The sequence below is a fragment of the Gopherus evgoodei genome, chromosome 2 (assembly GCF_007399415.2).
Source record: "Gopherus evgoodei ecotype Sinaloan lineage chromosome 2, rGopEvg1_v1.p, whole genome shotgun sequence".
NCBI classification, from domain to species: Eukaryota; Metazoa; Chordata; order Testudines; family Testudinidae; genus Gopherus; species Gopherus evgoodei.
Window position 1 is genome coordinate 186,299,777 of NC_044323.1, and position 16,708 is coordinate 186,316,484.

The window sequence follows — 16,708 nt, forward strand, 5'->3', positions numbered from 1 at the left end:
TATGTGCTGGATCATCGTCCGAGACTACTATAACAAAATATATGGCAGACTGGGTAAAACAGAGCAGGGGACTTACAATTCTCCCCCAAAGAGTTCAGTCACAAATTTAATTAACACTTTTTTTTAACAAACATTGTCAGCATGGAAGCATGTCCTCTAGAATGGTGGCTGAAGCATGAAGGGGCATACGAATGTTTAACATAGCTGGGCCATAAATACATTGCAATGCCAGCTACAAAAATGCCATGCAAATACCTATTCTGTGCTTCATGAGTGCAGTTATATAACCAAAAAAAATGTACATTTGTAAGTTTCACTTTCACGGCAAAGAGATTGTACTACAATACTTGTATGAGGTAAATTTAAAAAATACTATTTCTTATGTTTATCATTTTTAGCCCTATACTACGTCGCCTCCTTGCCTGCTTTTGCAGGTTCTGGTTCTGTACATACTGCAGGATAATGCGCGAGGTGCTTACAATGCTCACAACAGCAGCGGTGAGCTGAGTGGGCTCCATGCTTGCCATGATATGGCATCTGAAGTAGAGCAGAGTTGCAGCGGAAGCAGTGGATGATGCTGGATGCCACAAGAATAGATATTTATACCGAATGACGAAAGGACCTGTGAGGTGGATTCATGGCACCAGGAGAGCAGAGTTGCAGCGGAAGCAGTGGAGCACAACGGTTAGCATCGCGTACATTTCCCAAAGAAGAACACACGTTCCCGGGAGCCCATGACAGGCAACATGAAGAAATTCACTATCAAGACACGAGCAGGAAAGCAGAGTTGCAATGCAAGCAGTGGATGACGACGGGATGCCACAAGAATAGATATTTAAAAAGAATGACGAGAAGACCTGCAAGGTGGATTCATGGCACCAGGAGAGCAGAGTTGCAGCAGAAGCGGTGGCTGGATGACGATGGTTAGCAGTCCTACTACACCGTCTGCTGAAAGCAGTATGGCATCTGCATGGAAAAAAGGCACGAAATGATTGTCGTTGCTTTCATGGAGGGAGGGGCGACTGATTACATGTACCCAAAAACACCCACAACAGTGTTTTTGCCCCATCAGTCATTGAGAGCTCAATCCAGAATTTCAATGGGCAGCAGAACTGTGGGATATCTACCTACAGTGGAACACTCCGAAAGTCTACGCCAGCCACGGTCCTATGGAATAGCTCAGTGGTTTGAGCATTGGCGTGCTATACCCAGGGTTGTGAGTTCAATCCTTGAGGTGGCCACTTAGGGATCTGGGGCAAAAATCAGTACTTGATCCTGCTAGTGAAGGTAGGAGGCTGGACTCAATGACCTTTTGAGGTCCCTTCCAGTTTTTGCGAACAGGGGCTGCTAACAGGGAGTTTTGCAGGGGAGTTCTCCATGTGAAGGAGGAGCAAATACAGCATCTGTGGGGTAAGTGACTGTCTGTAGTGTGTGTGTGTTTGTGTTTGGGGGTTACTTGCTGAGCTTGTGTTTGTCAGTCTGTTTGTTCGTTTGGTGGTTTGAAGGACCGTGTGCTGTGGCTGGCAGTTGGAGGCCGTGAGCTTCAAAGGAAGGTTTGAAAACTCGAAGCCTCTGGTAATTGGCTGAGCCTTAATCAGTAGGTGGGGCATTAACTCAGGCCAGGGCTTTATAAAGCCGCGCACAAGTAACCAGGGAGCTTGCAAACAGGGGCTGCTAACAGGGAGTTTTTCAAGGGAGTTTGGAAGGGGAGTGGGAAGGGAGGGGAGGTCCCTTGTCGGTCCTACCTGTTCCCCTGTAGTCCCCTTAAAACCTATAATCCAAACCATATTCCAGAACCCCGTTCTTTAAACCACCCTTTCAGTAACTAGGAGACAATGCAGGCAGAAGCCCAGCAGCAGAGTGGGGGCTATCCAGTTTATTGCACTGAGTGTAGCATGTATGATTACCTGCCCTGTGGGCGGGTGGCGTATGTATGCAGTCGGTGCAAGGAGCTCCTGGCCCTCAGAGACCACGTACGGACTTTGGAGGCCAGGGTGGCGGAACTGGAGGAGCTAAGGGAGGCAGAGAGGTATGTTGATGAGGCTTTCCGGGACACTGTAGAATTGTCCCACCTCCGCTCAGAAAGCCTCTGTGCTGTTGAGGAGGAGGAGAGGCCCAGGGAAGCAGAGCAGTCAATGGGAGTAGAGGGAAACCTTCCCATAGTTGGGACCCTCCTTCCAGATGGTGCTGGGGTTGCCTCTCGCACTGAGGTTACCTCTCCGGGGGAGGGAACTCCAGTTGCTAGGAAAAGGCAGGTGTTAGTAATGGGAGATTCTATCATTAGAAACATAGATAGCTGGGTTTGTGATGGCTGGAAAAACCGTATGGTGACTTGCCTGCCTGGTGCGAAGGTTGCAGATCTCTCGAGGCATCTAGACAGAATTATATGTAGTGCTGGGGAGGAGCCAGTGGTCATGGTACATGTAGGTACCAATGACATAGGGGAGGGTACGAGAGATGTCCTGGAAGCCAAATGTAGGCTGCTAGGGAAGAGACTGAAATCCAGGACCTCTATGGTGGCATTCTCAGAAATGCTTCCAGTTCCACGAGCAGGGCCAGGTAGGCAGGCAGAGCTTCAGAGTCTCAATGCGTGGATGAGACGATGGTGTAGAGAGGAGGGGTTTACGTTCATTAGGAAATGGGGAAACTTTTGGGATGGGGGGAGCTTATACAGGAGAGATGGGCTCCACTTAAACCAAAGTGGAACCAGAGTGCTGGCACCAAACATTAAAAAGGTTGTAAAGCAGTTTTTAAACTAGGAGATGGGGGAAAGCCGACTGCTGCAGAGGAGCATGTGGATCGGACGCAGACTTCTCTTAGGGGAGGGTCTGATGATAGGGAATTTCCAGGTTATAGTCAGGAACAGAGGATGGAAGAGGATAATGTAAGGGCTGGATCAGATGATAAACAGTCACATAAAAAAGAATCTGGCACATCAGAAAAGGGCAGACAAATAAACAGGGACAAGTTTTTAAAGTGCTTGTACACAAATGCTAGAAGTCTAAATAATAAGATGGGTGAACTAGAGTGCCTTGTGATAAAGGAGGATATTGATATAATAGGCATCACAGAAACCTGGTGGACTGAGAGCAATCAATGGGACACAATCATTCTGGGGTACAAAATATATCGGAAGGACAGAACAGGTCGTGCAGGGGGAGGAGTGGCACTATATGTGAAAGAAAATGTAGATTCAAATGAAGTAAAAATCTTAAGTGAATCCACATGTTCCATAGAATCGCTATGGATAGAAATTTCATGCTCTAATAAAAATATAACATTAGGGATCTATTATCGACCACCTGACCAGGACAGTAATAGTGATGATGAAATGCTAAGGGAAATTAGAGAGGCTATCAAAATTAAGAACCCAATAATAGTGGGGGATTTCAATTATCCCCATATTGACTGGGAACATTTCACTTCAGGATGAAATGCAGAGATAACATTTCTCAATACTTTAAATGACTGCTTCATGGAGGAGCTGGTACGGGAACCCACAAGGGGAGAGGCAACTCTAGATTTAATCCTGAGTGGAGTGCAGGAGCTGGTCCAAGAGGTAACTATAGCAGGACCACTTGGAAATAGTGACCATAATACAATAGCATTCAATATCCCTGTGGTGGGAAGAACACCTCAACAGCCCAACACTGTGGCATTTAATTTCAAAAGAGGGAACTATGCAAAAATGAGGAGGTTACTTAAACAAAAGTTAAAAGGTACAGTGACTAAAGTGAAATCCCTGCAAGTTGCATGGGACCTTTTTAAAGACACCATAATAGAGGCCCAACTTCAATGTATACCCCAAATTAAGAAACACAGTAAAAGAACTGAAAAAGAGCCACTGTGGCTTAACAACCATGTAAAAGAAGCAGTGAGAGATAAAAAGACTTCCTTTAAAAAGTGGAAATCAAATCCTAGTGAGGCAAATAGAAAGGAGCACAAACACTGCCAGCTTAAGTGCAAGAGTGTAATAAGAAAAGCCAAAGAGGAGGTTGAAGAACGGCTAGCCAAAAACTCCAAAGGTAATAACAAAATGTTTTTTTAAGTATATCAGAAGCAGGAAGCCTGCTAAACAACCAGTGGGGCCCCTTGACAATCGAGATACAAAAGGAACGCTTAAAGACGATAAAGTCATTGTGGAGAAACTAAATGGATTCTTTGCTTCAGTCTTCACGGCTGAGGATGTTAGGGAGATTCCCAAACCTGAGCTGGCTTTTGTAGGTGACAAATCTGAGGAAGTGTCACAGATTGAAGTGTCACTAGAGGAGGTTTTGGAATTAATTGATAAACTCAACGTTAACAAGTCACTGGAACCAGATGGCATTCACCCAAGGGTTCTGAAAGAACTCAAATGTGAAGTTGCGGAACTATTAACTAAGGTTTGTAACCTGTCCTTTAAATCGGCTTCGGTACCCAATGACTGGAAGTTAGCTAAGGTAACGCCAATATTAAAAAAGGGCTCTAGAGGTGATCCCGGCAATTACAGACCGGTAAGTCTAACGTCGGTACCGGGCAAATTAGTCGAACAATAGTTAAGAATAAAATTGTCAGACACATAGAAAAACATAAACTGTTGAGCAATAGTCAACATGGTTTCTGTAACGGGAAATGGTGTCTTATTAATCTATTAGAGTTCTTTGAAGGGGTCAACAAACATATGGACAAGGGGGATCCAGTGGACATAGTGTACTTAGATTTCCAGAAAGCCTTTGACAAGGTCCCTCACCAAAGGCTCTTACGTAAATCAAGCTGTCATGGGATAAAAGGGAAGGTCCTTTCATGGAATGAGAACTGATTAAAAGACAGGGAACAAAGGGTAGGAATTAATGCTAAATTCTCAGAATGGAGAGGGGTAACTAGTGGTGTTCCCCAAGGTCAGTCCTAGGACCAGTTCTATTCAATTTATTCATAAATGATTCTGGAGCAAGAGGGTAAACAGTGAGGTGGCAAAGTTTGCAGATGATACTAAACTACTTAAGATAGTTAAGACCAAAGCAGATTGTGAAGAACTTCAAAAAGATCTCACAAAACTAAGTGATTGGGCAACAAAATGACAAATGAAATTTAATGTGGATAAATGTGAAGTAATGCACATTGGAAAAAATAACCCCAACTATACATACAATATGATGGGGGCTAATTTAGCTACAAGAGTCAGGAAAAAGATCTTTGCGTCATCGTGGATAGTTCTCTGAAGATGTCCACGCAGTGCGCGGAGGCAGTCAAAAAAGCAAACAGGATGTTAGGAATCATTAAAAAGGGGATAGAGATTAAGACTGAGAATATATTATCGCCCTTATATAAATCCATGGTACGCCTGCATCTTGAATACTGTGTACAGATGTGGTCTCCTCACCTCAAAAAAGATATTCTAGCACTAGAAAAGGTTCAGAAAAAGGCAACTAAAATGATTAGGAGTTTGGAGAGGGTCTCATATGAGGAAAGATTAAAGAGACTAGGCCTCTTCAGCTTGGAAAAGAGGAGACTAAGGGGGGATATGATAGAGGTATATAAAATCATGAGTGATGTGGAGAAAGTGGATAAGGAAAAGTTATTTACTTATTCCCATAATATAAGAACTAGGGGTCACCAAATGAAATTAAGAGATAGCAGGTTTAAAACAAATAAAAGGAAGTTCTTCTTCATACAGCGCACAGTCAACTTGTGGAACTCCTTACCTGAGGAGATTGTGAAGGCTGGGACTATAACAATGTTTAATGGGGAATTGGATAAATTCATGGTGGCTAAGTCCATAAATGGCTACTAGCCAGGATGGGTAAAGAATGGTGTCCCTAGCCTCTGTTCATCAGAGGATGGAGATGGATGGCAGGAGAGAGATCACTTGATCATTGCCAGTTAGCTTTACTCCCTCTGGGGCACCTGGCATTGGCCACTGTCGGTAGATAGATACTGGGCTAGATGGACCTTTGGTCTGACCCGGTACGGCTGTTCTTATGTTCTTATTTTAGGAGATTGGTATATCTCCTATTATTATTATTATTAGTGCAAATATTTGTAATAAAAATAATATACACTTTGATTTCAATTACAACACAGAACACAATGTATATGGAAATGTAGAAAAACATCCAAAATATTTAATAAATTTCAATTGGCATTCTATTGTTTAACAGTGCGATTAAAACTGCGATTAATCACTATTAATTTTTTGAGTTAATTGCATGAGTTAACTGCGATTAATTGACAACCCTACTTTTTTTCCCAAACAACAAGGAACCTCAACTGTGTCTGTTTTTAGATGTCTGTGGTAGCTTTGCGCTCCCTACTTTAAACTCTTTTCAGTGAGAAATCTTTCACGTGAGAAAAACTTGAATGGCAAAGGCATATTAAATCTGCTCTAAACGCCAACCTGAGAGAGTTTTTTTCCTGCTGTTTGGGCAGGATTGACATTTAATCCTTTCATTAAACGGCCTTCTTTTACTGATGACATCCTCATTTAGCAATGAGCATAAAACACAAATTGTCTTTTTGCATAAGCCTTATTTTTAAGAGAGAGAAAGAGAAAAGGTACATTTTGAGGAGAGTTCATACACCTCTGTCACATCGTTGCCTGCATATTTCTGAACATCTGACAGCTTCTGTTAATTTACTTTCACTCCCTCGTTCAACTTCCCATATAGAAAGCTGGAATGATTTTTGAATAACAGCCAATAATATCTGAAGTGGCAGCAACTGGCAACTCTGACACTGATCTTGGCTATGGCCATTACCCAGAATCCCTCTGCTCTTCTTGAGAAGCAATTACAATTTCACAGGTTGGAATTAAAATTCCCTGTGGTACGCAATAGAGTAACTGAAACTGTCAAACTGATTTCAAGCTGCTAATCTTTCACTGTGGTATGAGTGAAAATAGAGCCTCTCTTACTCATACACAGGTCTGACAACTTAAAAGCGCCAATCTTCCAATTCATTGTAATACTTTCGGAGGGCGGCTTGCTCTACCCATACATAGGATGTCAATAAATATGTCTATGAAAATGTGTGTTAATATTAAGCTTATATTTTAAAATAGCTTGTCATGATAAGTATTATTTCAGGGACTGACTAAGATAAAGATAAAGAAGTAACATGGAAGAGTTCTGGGGATGTGGAAGGATGAGTATTGTTTTGCTACATAGCTATAATACTACTCTACCCTGATATAACGTTGTCCTCAGAACCCAAAAAATCTTACCATGTTATAGATGAAACCGTGTTATATCGAACTTGATTTGATCTGCTGGAGCACGTAGGGCCGGCTCCAGGCACCAGTGTAGCAAGCAGGTGCCTGGGGCTGCCAATTAAGGGGGGGAAGCACGTCCGGGTCTTCAGCGGCAGGGCCCTCACTCCCTCCTGGAGCAAAGGACATGCCACCGACTAGCTGCCAATAGCTAGAGCTGGCCCTGGGAGCATGCAGCCCCGCCCTCCCAGAGCGCTGCTTTACCGCATTATATCCGAATTCGCATTATATCGGGGTAGAGGTGTATATATAAAAACAATTATTTCCTTTTTTTTCTGAATGTGTGATATATTTCAGGGGACAAGGGGATAGTTTGCAAGTGTTCTTCTTTGAGTGCTTGCTCATATCCATTCCAGTTAGGTGTGCGCGCGCTGCGTGCACGTTCGTTGGAAGATTTTTACCCTAGCAACATTCAGTGGGTTGGCTGGGTGCCCCCTGGAGTGGCGCCACCATGGTGCCGGATATATACCCCTGCCGACCCAACCGCCCCTCAGTTCCTTGTTACCACCCATGTTGGTTGTTGGAACAGTGGAGCGCAGCTTAGCTGATCTCCACCTCCCTAGCTACTTGTAGTTTTCTTGTTGTTATTGTGTATATAGTTCAAATGTTTATACTTGCAGTTAGTTTATTATTTTCTTTAACATAGTGTATATAGTAAGAGGGGTTCGGGGATTATCCCCTTCCCCTCACCCGGTGCCGGGGCCCATGCCCGGTTCATCGGGTTTCAAACCGTGCTCGGCCTGTCATAAGCCAATGCCAACAGGAGATCCTCACGACTCCTGCCTTAAATGCCTCGGGGAATCCCACCTCGCAGATAAGTGCCACATTTGCAAGGCCTTCAAGCCGTGGACCAAAAAGGAGCAGGACTTTTGTCTTAGACAGCTCCTGACGGAGGCAGCTCGTATTCCTCCACCATCGGCACCGAGCGCCGGACAGTCCGCACCAGGAAGAAGTGCATCTTCGGCACCAGAGCACACCAGTACCGCTATGGCCCCTCGGCACCAACTGTCGCTGGCCCAGATGTCTGCTTGGCACCTCTCCCGCTCCCCACAGGTAGAAAAAAAAACACAAGACTCCTGTGGCTTCCGTGTCCACGTTGCAGTTGGAGCACCTGCCTAAATCGGACCACCCGGCACATACAACTGTCGTGGCACTGACAACTTCAGCACTGTCGATTCTGGTCCCGCAGGAGCCATCGAATCCGGTGCCTGACAGCTCCCCGGCACGCACCGTGGTTGAGTTTACTATTCCCTCCACACTGGAGACTTTCTCTACAGCAAGGGATCTGATTGCACTGATGGAGTCTGCACTGCCCCAACCCCCAGCACCGCCGGTGCAGGTTATACAGTCCATAGGCAAGCCTGCCTGACTGAGACCATTCTCCGTCGACACCGCTGAGAGGCACCGATCACAATTGCGGTCCCTCCAGCGTTCTCGGTCCCATCACCAATCCTGGTTCCGACGCCGCTCGCAGTCCCGGTACCGTTTTCCATCTCGGTACCGGTCGCGCTCGTGGCACCGTTCAAGACCGAGTTCACCAGCCCAGTACTCTCGGTACTGATCAAGCTCCCGGCACCGCTCATGGCACCACACCTCTCGCAGCCACTCCCGGCTTCAAGCTTCGAGGTCCTGGTCGACCTCCCGGCACCGTTCCGGTCACAGGTCTCGTTCTCGTTCCCGGTACCAGTATGGCACCCGGTACCGCTCTCCGCTGCAGCTTACAGACAGACTACCCAGGGTTGGAGACCATTCTCAGGAGTTTTCAGCTCCTTCTTGGCCCTCTCGCCATGCATCTATGTCATCCCATGTGGACAGTGCTTCCTATGCACAGGACCGTGACTTAGATGTTCCCAGCCGTGTCTTTCAAGAGACCCAGGCTCAAGACCAAGGACCTCATCAGTGGTCCTTCTGGACACCTTGGGCATATCACCAAGCCCAAGGTAGACCTCCAGTGCCATCACGCTCCGTACCGTCAGAGCACCGGGTGCCGGAGGCTACTGTTAGCCACCCCCCTCCTGCGGCTACGGAGGACGCTCCCATTCGGGCACCAGACCCTCAGGTCCCACTGGAGCCGGACATCGCCCAAGTCCACCAGACAACGGAGGACTCGATTGTCCCTGGCCTTTCCTCTTCCTCTTCTCCAGATGAAGCAGTGGCTGGGACATCCTCCTCGGGCCCTCCTCCAATTGACCTAAGGTCACATCAAGACCTCCTGAGACAGATGGCTCTGAATATGAACCTCCAGGTGGAGGAGGTTCCAGAGATAGAGGACCTGGTGGAAGATATTTTGTCGGCCGACACTCCCACAAGAGTGGCCTTACCATTTATTCGGACGATCCAAGCGAAGGCTGATACCATTTGGCAGTCTCCAGCATCTATTCCACCCTCGGCTCGGGGAGTTGAAAGGAAGTACATGGTGCCCTCTAAGGGGTACGAGTACCTGTACGTACACCCTTCTCCCTGCTCCCTCATCATCCAATCGGTTAACGATAGGGAGCGCCATGGCCAGCAAGCCCCTGCCCCAAAAGTAAAGGAGGCTAGGCGCATTGATTTATTGGGGCATAAAATCTACTCTGCCAGGGGCCTCCAACTCAGAGTGGCAAACCAACAAGCCCTTCTTAGCCGCTATAACTATAACACCCGGGCGGCAGTTGAGAAATTCACAGAGCTAGTCCCCCAAGACTCGCGCCAAGAGTTTGCGGCCCTTTTGGAGGAAGGAAAGAAGGTGGCGAGAACTTCTCTCCAGGCCTCCTTAGACGCAGCTGACTCCACGGCCAGAACTCTGGCTTCAGGAATTACCATGAGGCAAATATCATGGCTTCAGGTGTCAGGCGTTCCACCTGAATTGCAGCATACGATACGGGACTTGCCTATTTCAGAAAAGACTGACCCTAGGGTGCAGAGTCTGAAGGACAATAGGGTGATCATGCACTCGCTCGGGATGCACACACCGCAGACTCAGCGCAGACCCTTCCGGCCCCAGCCTCAGCGCCCTTATCCCCCGCCTAGACAGCAGCAGGACTTCGGCAGGAGGCGTGGCTGAGGCAATTGTAGACGGCAGTCCAGACCCCAAGGGAGTCAGAATCACGGCCCCGCCACACCACCCGCAGGACCTAAACCAAACTTTTGAAGGCGTGCCCGAGGGCGACGTACCAGTTGTTCAGCAGGATCCTTTCCCTCCCTTTTGCAACCGCCTTTCTCTTTCCTCCCTGCATGGACCCAACTAACTTCAGACCGTTGGGTCTTACGCACGGTAGAATTTGGATACCGCCTTCAGTTTATTTCGCCCCCTTACCCCTACCCCCCATCCTCGTCCCTCTTCAGGGACCCCTCTCACGAGAAAATCCTCTTGCAGTAGGTACGGTCCCTCCTTGCCATGGGAGCTATAGAGGAGGTACCGGAGGACGTGAGGGGCAAGAGGTTCTACTCCCGCTGTTTCCTAATCCCCAAGGCGAAGGGAGGTCTCAGACCAATTCTAGACCTGCGGGGACTCAACAAGTTCTTGATAAAGTTGAAGTTCCGCATGGTATCCCTGGGGACCATCATCCTATGCTTGGATCCTGGAGACTGGTATGCCGCCCTCGATATGAAGGTCGCGTATTTTCACATTGCCATTTATCCTTCGCCCAGACGGTACCTCAGGTTTGTGGTCAACCGTCAACATTTCCAGTTTACGGTCCTTCTGTCTGGCCTCTCCACAGCCCCAAGAGTGTTCACAAAGTGTATGGCCACAGTCGCCGCCTCCCTCCGTCATCGACGCATACACGTCTTCCCGTATCTCGATGACTGGCTCATTCGCGGGACCTCCGAGACCCAAGTAACGCAGCACGTGGGCATCGTCAAGGACCTATTCATCCAGCTAGGCCTGATGATTAACCTGGAGAAATCTACTCTGGTTCCCACACAAAGAATAGAGTTCATTGGGGTCATTCTGGACTCCAATCTCGCCAGCGCCTGCTTGCCATAGCCGCGGTTTCACGCAATGATATCGATTATGCAAGGCCTACAAAAATTCCCAACCACTTCGGCTCGAACTTGTCTCGGCCTCCTGGGTCACATGGCTGCCTGCACGTTCGTGACCAAGCATGCCAGGCTACGCCTAAGTCCCCTTCAAATGTGGCTCTCCTCAGTATACCACCTGGGGAGACACAATATAGACAGGATCCTCATGGTTCCCCCGAGACTCCTAGGCTCCCTCGATTGGTGGTTGACCCCCTCCCTGATGTGTGCAGGAATGCCGTTCCTTCCACTCCAGCCTTCTGTGGCCCTGACGACGGATGCTTCATCTCTCGGCTGGAGTGCTCACCTCAGACATCTTCACACTCAAGGCCTTTGGTCATCTCAGGAGCTGGCCTTGCACATCAGTGTCCGAGAGTTGAGAGCAGTCCGCCTTGCGTGCCAGGCCTTTCAACAGCATCTGCAAGGCTTTTGTGTCTCAGTGTTCACAGACAACACAACGGCCATGTATTACATAAACAAATGGGGAGACACGGTCCTCCCCCCTTTGTCAGGAAGCCATTCAACTCTGGGACTTTTGTATAGCCCATTCGATAGACCTGGTAGCGTCCTTTCGGAACACTGTGGCGGATTGACTCAGCAGAACCTTCCGCTCTCATGAGTGGTCAATCCAACCGGACATTATTCATTCTGTTTTCCGGAAGTGGGGATTTCCCCGCATAGACCTCTTTGCTTCCCACGAGAACAGGAAATGCCAGATGTTCTGCTCCTTCCAAGGTCTCTCCCCAGGCTCGATCTCGGATGCTTTCCTGATACTGTGGACGAGCCAACTGCTTTACGCCTTTCCACCATTCCTGTGGGTTCACAGGGTCGTGCTAAAGCTCCGCAGGGACGGAGCTCGCTTAATCATGATCGCCCCAGCGTGGCCCAGGCAGCACTGGTACACCATGTTGCTCGACCTATCGATAGCCAGCCCAATTACCCTGCCTCTTTTCCCACACCTCGTAACTCGGGACCACGGCAGATTTCACCACCCAGACCTGCAGTCCCTTCACCTCATGGCATGGCTCCTGCGTGGTTGAGCCAGTCAGAGTTACGCTGCTCTGCCTCAGTACAACAAATAGTCCTGCATAGCAGGAAACTTTCCACTCAGTCTACGAATCTGGCCAAGTGGAAGCGTTTCTCCTGCTGGTGCGAAACGCAAAATGTTACTCCCACCGAGTACTCGATCCCCACCATCCTGGACTATCTCTGGTCTCTCAAACAGCAGGGCCTAGCGGTATCATCATTAAGGGTGCACTTGGTGGTCATTTCTACCTTCCACCCAGGGGAGAGTGGCCACTCCGTGTTTTCACACTCTATGGGTTCCAGGTTCCTCCAGGGCTTGGAGCGCCTATACCCCCAAGTACGCCGCCCTGCCCCTACCTGAGACCTCAACCTGGTCTTAACCAGACTTATGTCTCCACCATTCGAGCCGTTACCAACTTGCTCGCTGCTATACCTGTCCTGGAAGACAGTTTTCCTCGTAGCCATTACATCGGCCAGACGAGTTTCCGAGCTTTGGGCGCTTACAGTGGACCCACCATATACTGTGTTTCACGAAGGACAAGGTGTAGTTGCAACCACACCCAGCGTTCCTCCCTAAAGTGGTATCGGCCATCCATATCAATCAGGACATCTTCCTTCCAGTCTTCTTCCCAAAGCTGCACTCATCACGATGGGAGCAACAATTGCACTCTCTAGATGTACGTAGGGCGCTCGCATTTTATATAAAACGGACGAAGCCCTTTCGTAAATCGCCTCAACTCTTCATCGCAGTGGCAGACCGAATGAAGGGCCTACCTGTCTCCTCCCAGAGGATCTCCTCTTGGGTGACGGCATGCATCCACACTTGTTATGACTTGGCTCATGTTCCCTCGAGCCATCTCACCGCACATTTTACCAGGGCTCGGGCTTCATCTGCTGCCTTCCTGGCTCATGTACCAATCCAATATGTCGCGCAGCTACCTGGTCCTCGGTCCACACCTTTGCTTCGCATTATGCTCTGGTTCAACAGTCTAGAGATGATGCAGCCTTTGGCTCAGCAGTTTTGCATTCTGCCACATCTCACTCCGACCCCACCGCCTAGGTAAGGCTTGGGAATCACCTAACTGGAATGGATATGAGCAATCACTCGAAGAAAAGACGGATACTCACCTTTGTAACTGTTGTTCTTCAAGGTGTGTTGCTCATATCCATTCCAAACCCACCCTCCTTCCCCACTGTTGGAGTAGCCGGCAAGAAGGAACTGAGGGGCGGTTGGGTCGGCAGGGATATATATCCAGCGTCATGGCAGCGCCACTCCAGGGGGCGCCCAGCCGACCCACCGAGTGTTGCTAGGGTAAAAATCTTCCGACGAACGTGCACGCGGCACGCATACACCTAACTGGAATGGATATGAGCAACACATCTCGAAGAACAACAGTTACAAAGGTGAGTAACCGTCTTTTCTAAATAGTTTTATTTTAATTGCATTTGTTATATTTATAAACACTTCACTTAATTTAAAAATTAAAATTATACTTAGTGCTAAAGTATAGGAAAAAGTGAGGAAACTTTTGTAAAGCTGTGGCATTGATGTGAGCAGGACAGAAGAGGGCTATGGGAAAGCTAGAGAATGCCTATAAAACTGCTGTGCAGATCTGGGCTGAGGAATAGACTCACAGGAATTAGTGCCCACTTGCAAAGCCTCCATTGTCTTCAATAGTGGCAGGAAAAGCCCTTGGGTTAGATAGTTAAAACAACAGCGATCACTGCAAAGCTGGTCTGGTTAAATACCAGCTAACTCTTGTTTTTCTTCAGTGTTGTATTTCATTCTTTCTGATTTAGAGCAGGTTAAAATGCTGCACTGCTGCAGCTGCGCCACTGTAGCGCTTAAGTGAAGGTGCCCCTACACTGATTGGAGAGCTGCTCCCATCCACCTTCCTGAGCGTTTACATTGCAGGGGGGTTAGGTCAGTATAAGTACATCGCTCAAGAGAGTGGATTTTTCACACATCATTGGCATAGTTATATCGATTTAGGTCTGTAGTGTAGACCAGGCCTCAGTGTTGTCTTATCATTCAAGTGAAACAAATCTTTTTTCTTAGGGTAAGTGGAGCAGCCTCACTCTCTGGCTGGTGAGTGGGGAAATTGTAAACTGTTGCATTTTAATTGTAAAGGTACCATACAATACTGAAGAACACAACAGCAAAGAAAGTGCTGTGAGTGTGTCCCTGCCTCCTGTCTGTAATGTACTGCTCCTCCAGGCAAAGCTGTGCAGTATCTGTGGGTCTTTTGTTCTGGACATGTTGCAGTGTACTACTGTTGTGGCAAATGTACCATTTGAAAAATCATGAAAATGCGTGAGCTCCAGCTAAAGACCTATGCAAACTTGTGCCAAAAACAACTCTCACCCACCCTTCTTTTCCTATCCCACACCCATTTTCGTGCCTTTTTCCACCTATATGCGGAATCCCCTCCCAATACCCATTCACTAAGTCACAACCCCACTCCTCATTCAAATCCTCCTAAAATCTCACTCCTTCTGTGTCTCTTACAAGGAATTAGCCACCATAAAACAGTTCCTTTAACTGAGCCATTAGGATATATACCTACCATAACTGAGTAGCCACATGATTTTATTTTGAGAGAAAGGATGAGATAGGAAAGGTGCTCCTGTGGTTCTGGTGGAAAATCTGGGTTGAATTTCCTCCACTGGCACAGACTTCTATATGACCTTGGGTAAGTCTCTTAGGCCTGAATTCACAAAGGGCCTTAGGCATTGTACTGCATTCTCTCCCTTTCTCTCACCCAATGACATTGTGGATCAGAGTCTGAGCTTCTCTGTGCTTCAGTTCCCTATCTGAAAGATCAGAATAATAGGTACTTCCCTACTTCACAACTGTATTTGTGACATCAAAGAGTATAAAGTGTCCAGATAGTATCATGATGAGAGTTATACAGGTATCTTAAAATGATAGATTATTACTGTCAGTCTTGTGCTTTCTTATCCCTTTCCCTCTCCCACAGTTGTTAGTTACTCTCACTTGTCATTTCTCATATGAAACTCTAAGTGCCTAAAGAACTTGTTTTATTTGTCCTCTGGAGCATCTTGTGCACTTTGGGGCAGTATAAATAAAAAATGCATCTCTCCATTCCTGATAGCAGCAGGATGTCTGCAAGTCTTGAATAGCTTTTCACTTCAACATGCATCTTGAAAGGAGGCACTTCATTGTCAAAAGTCCAGAGCAGCTAAATTGCATATAGAAGGGCAGATTGGGGATTAGGGTAAATTTGCATAGTGCCATGTTGTGGTGCAGACTGGGATGAAGATGCAGATGTTTTCCCGTCCCCAAAACCAAAAACCCAGCAGCATGTGCAGGATCAGACCCACTTTTTTTTTTTTTGGTCATATGGATTGATCTTATGTTAACAGCTGGAATTTTGCACAGAGCTGTAGTTTCATTAACATACTAGTTTCAGGTGTTAGAATTCCCCCTATGTAGAGTGCTAATATAAAAAAATCTAGCACACTCATATTAAGGTACAGGAGGCTATTATTTAGCAGCTGCATCACATAAGAAATACCTTGGCAGCACAGAAGGAAACTGATACCTCACACAGTGACATACTGTACTGTCATTTGCATCTATGCTGCTTTTTTCTCAGTATTTAATCTTTAGTCCTGGGGTTTCTTTTTCTCCTGACATTTCAAATGGGTTAAAAAGAAAAAACGAAAAAAATGTCTTCTATGAAGACAAAAATCATGCAACATGAATAGAAAAGTGTAAAAGAAAAACAAATCTATTCAGAAATCTTTGTTTCCTTGGAACCAAGTTAGCAATGATAACCATTCTCCTGTGGGTATAGTATGAACATGGTATTGTATAGAGAATGATCTGCCTTTAGTATTTACTGGATTTAGGTAGTGAAATAAAGTTCCACACTACTGGCCAAAGGGTGATTTAGAGGTGTGCCTGCAATGTGTATGTTTTTAAATGTTCAGTCTTTCTGTGAGTATGAGAAAAGCCTAGTTTTGCTCAACTGAGTATGAAACATAATGGCTACTCCCTCCCTTGGTGGTGGTTGTGGGTATTGGTGTATGGGTGGGTGATTGGCCGGGGTTAACCATTTACACCTATGGAGTAAAAGTCATTTCTGATTTAAGAGGGGCGGGGCAGGTTATTTGTGCGTATAGTCTGGAGAAGGAAGCCTGTGCGAGGGGAGTGAAGGAAAACTCATTGGTTGAGATCCTGGCCTCACTGAAGTCTATGGGAGTTTTCACTTCAGTGGAGCCATTGTATTCAAGACCTATTTAGAGGGTTAAGACTATTTTGTAATACTCAGAACCTGGTCTTCTGAACTGTAGAGGCCCCTTCTGAAATATTAAATATCTTAATTGGGTCACTCTAAGGTTAGAGCTGAGATGTAGTGTATTATTTTGTGGCACTGGTGTGCTTACACCACCAGACAAAGGAAAGAAAAAACA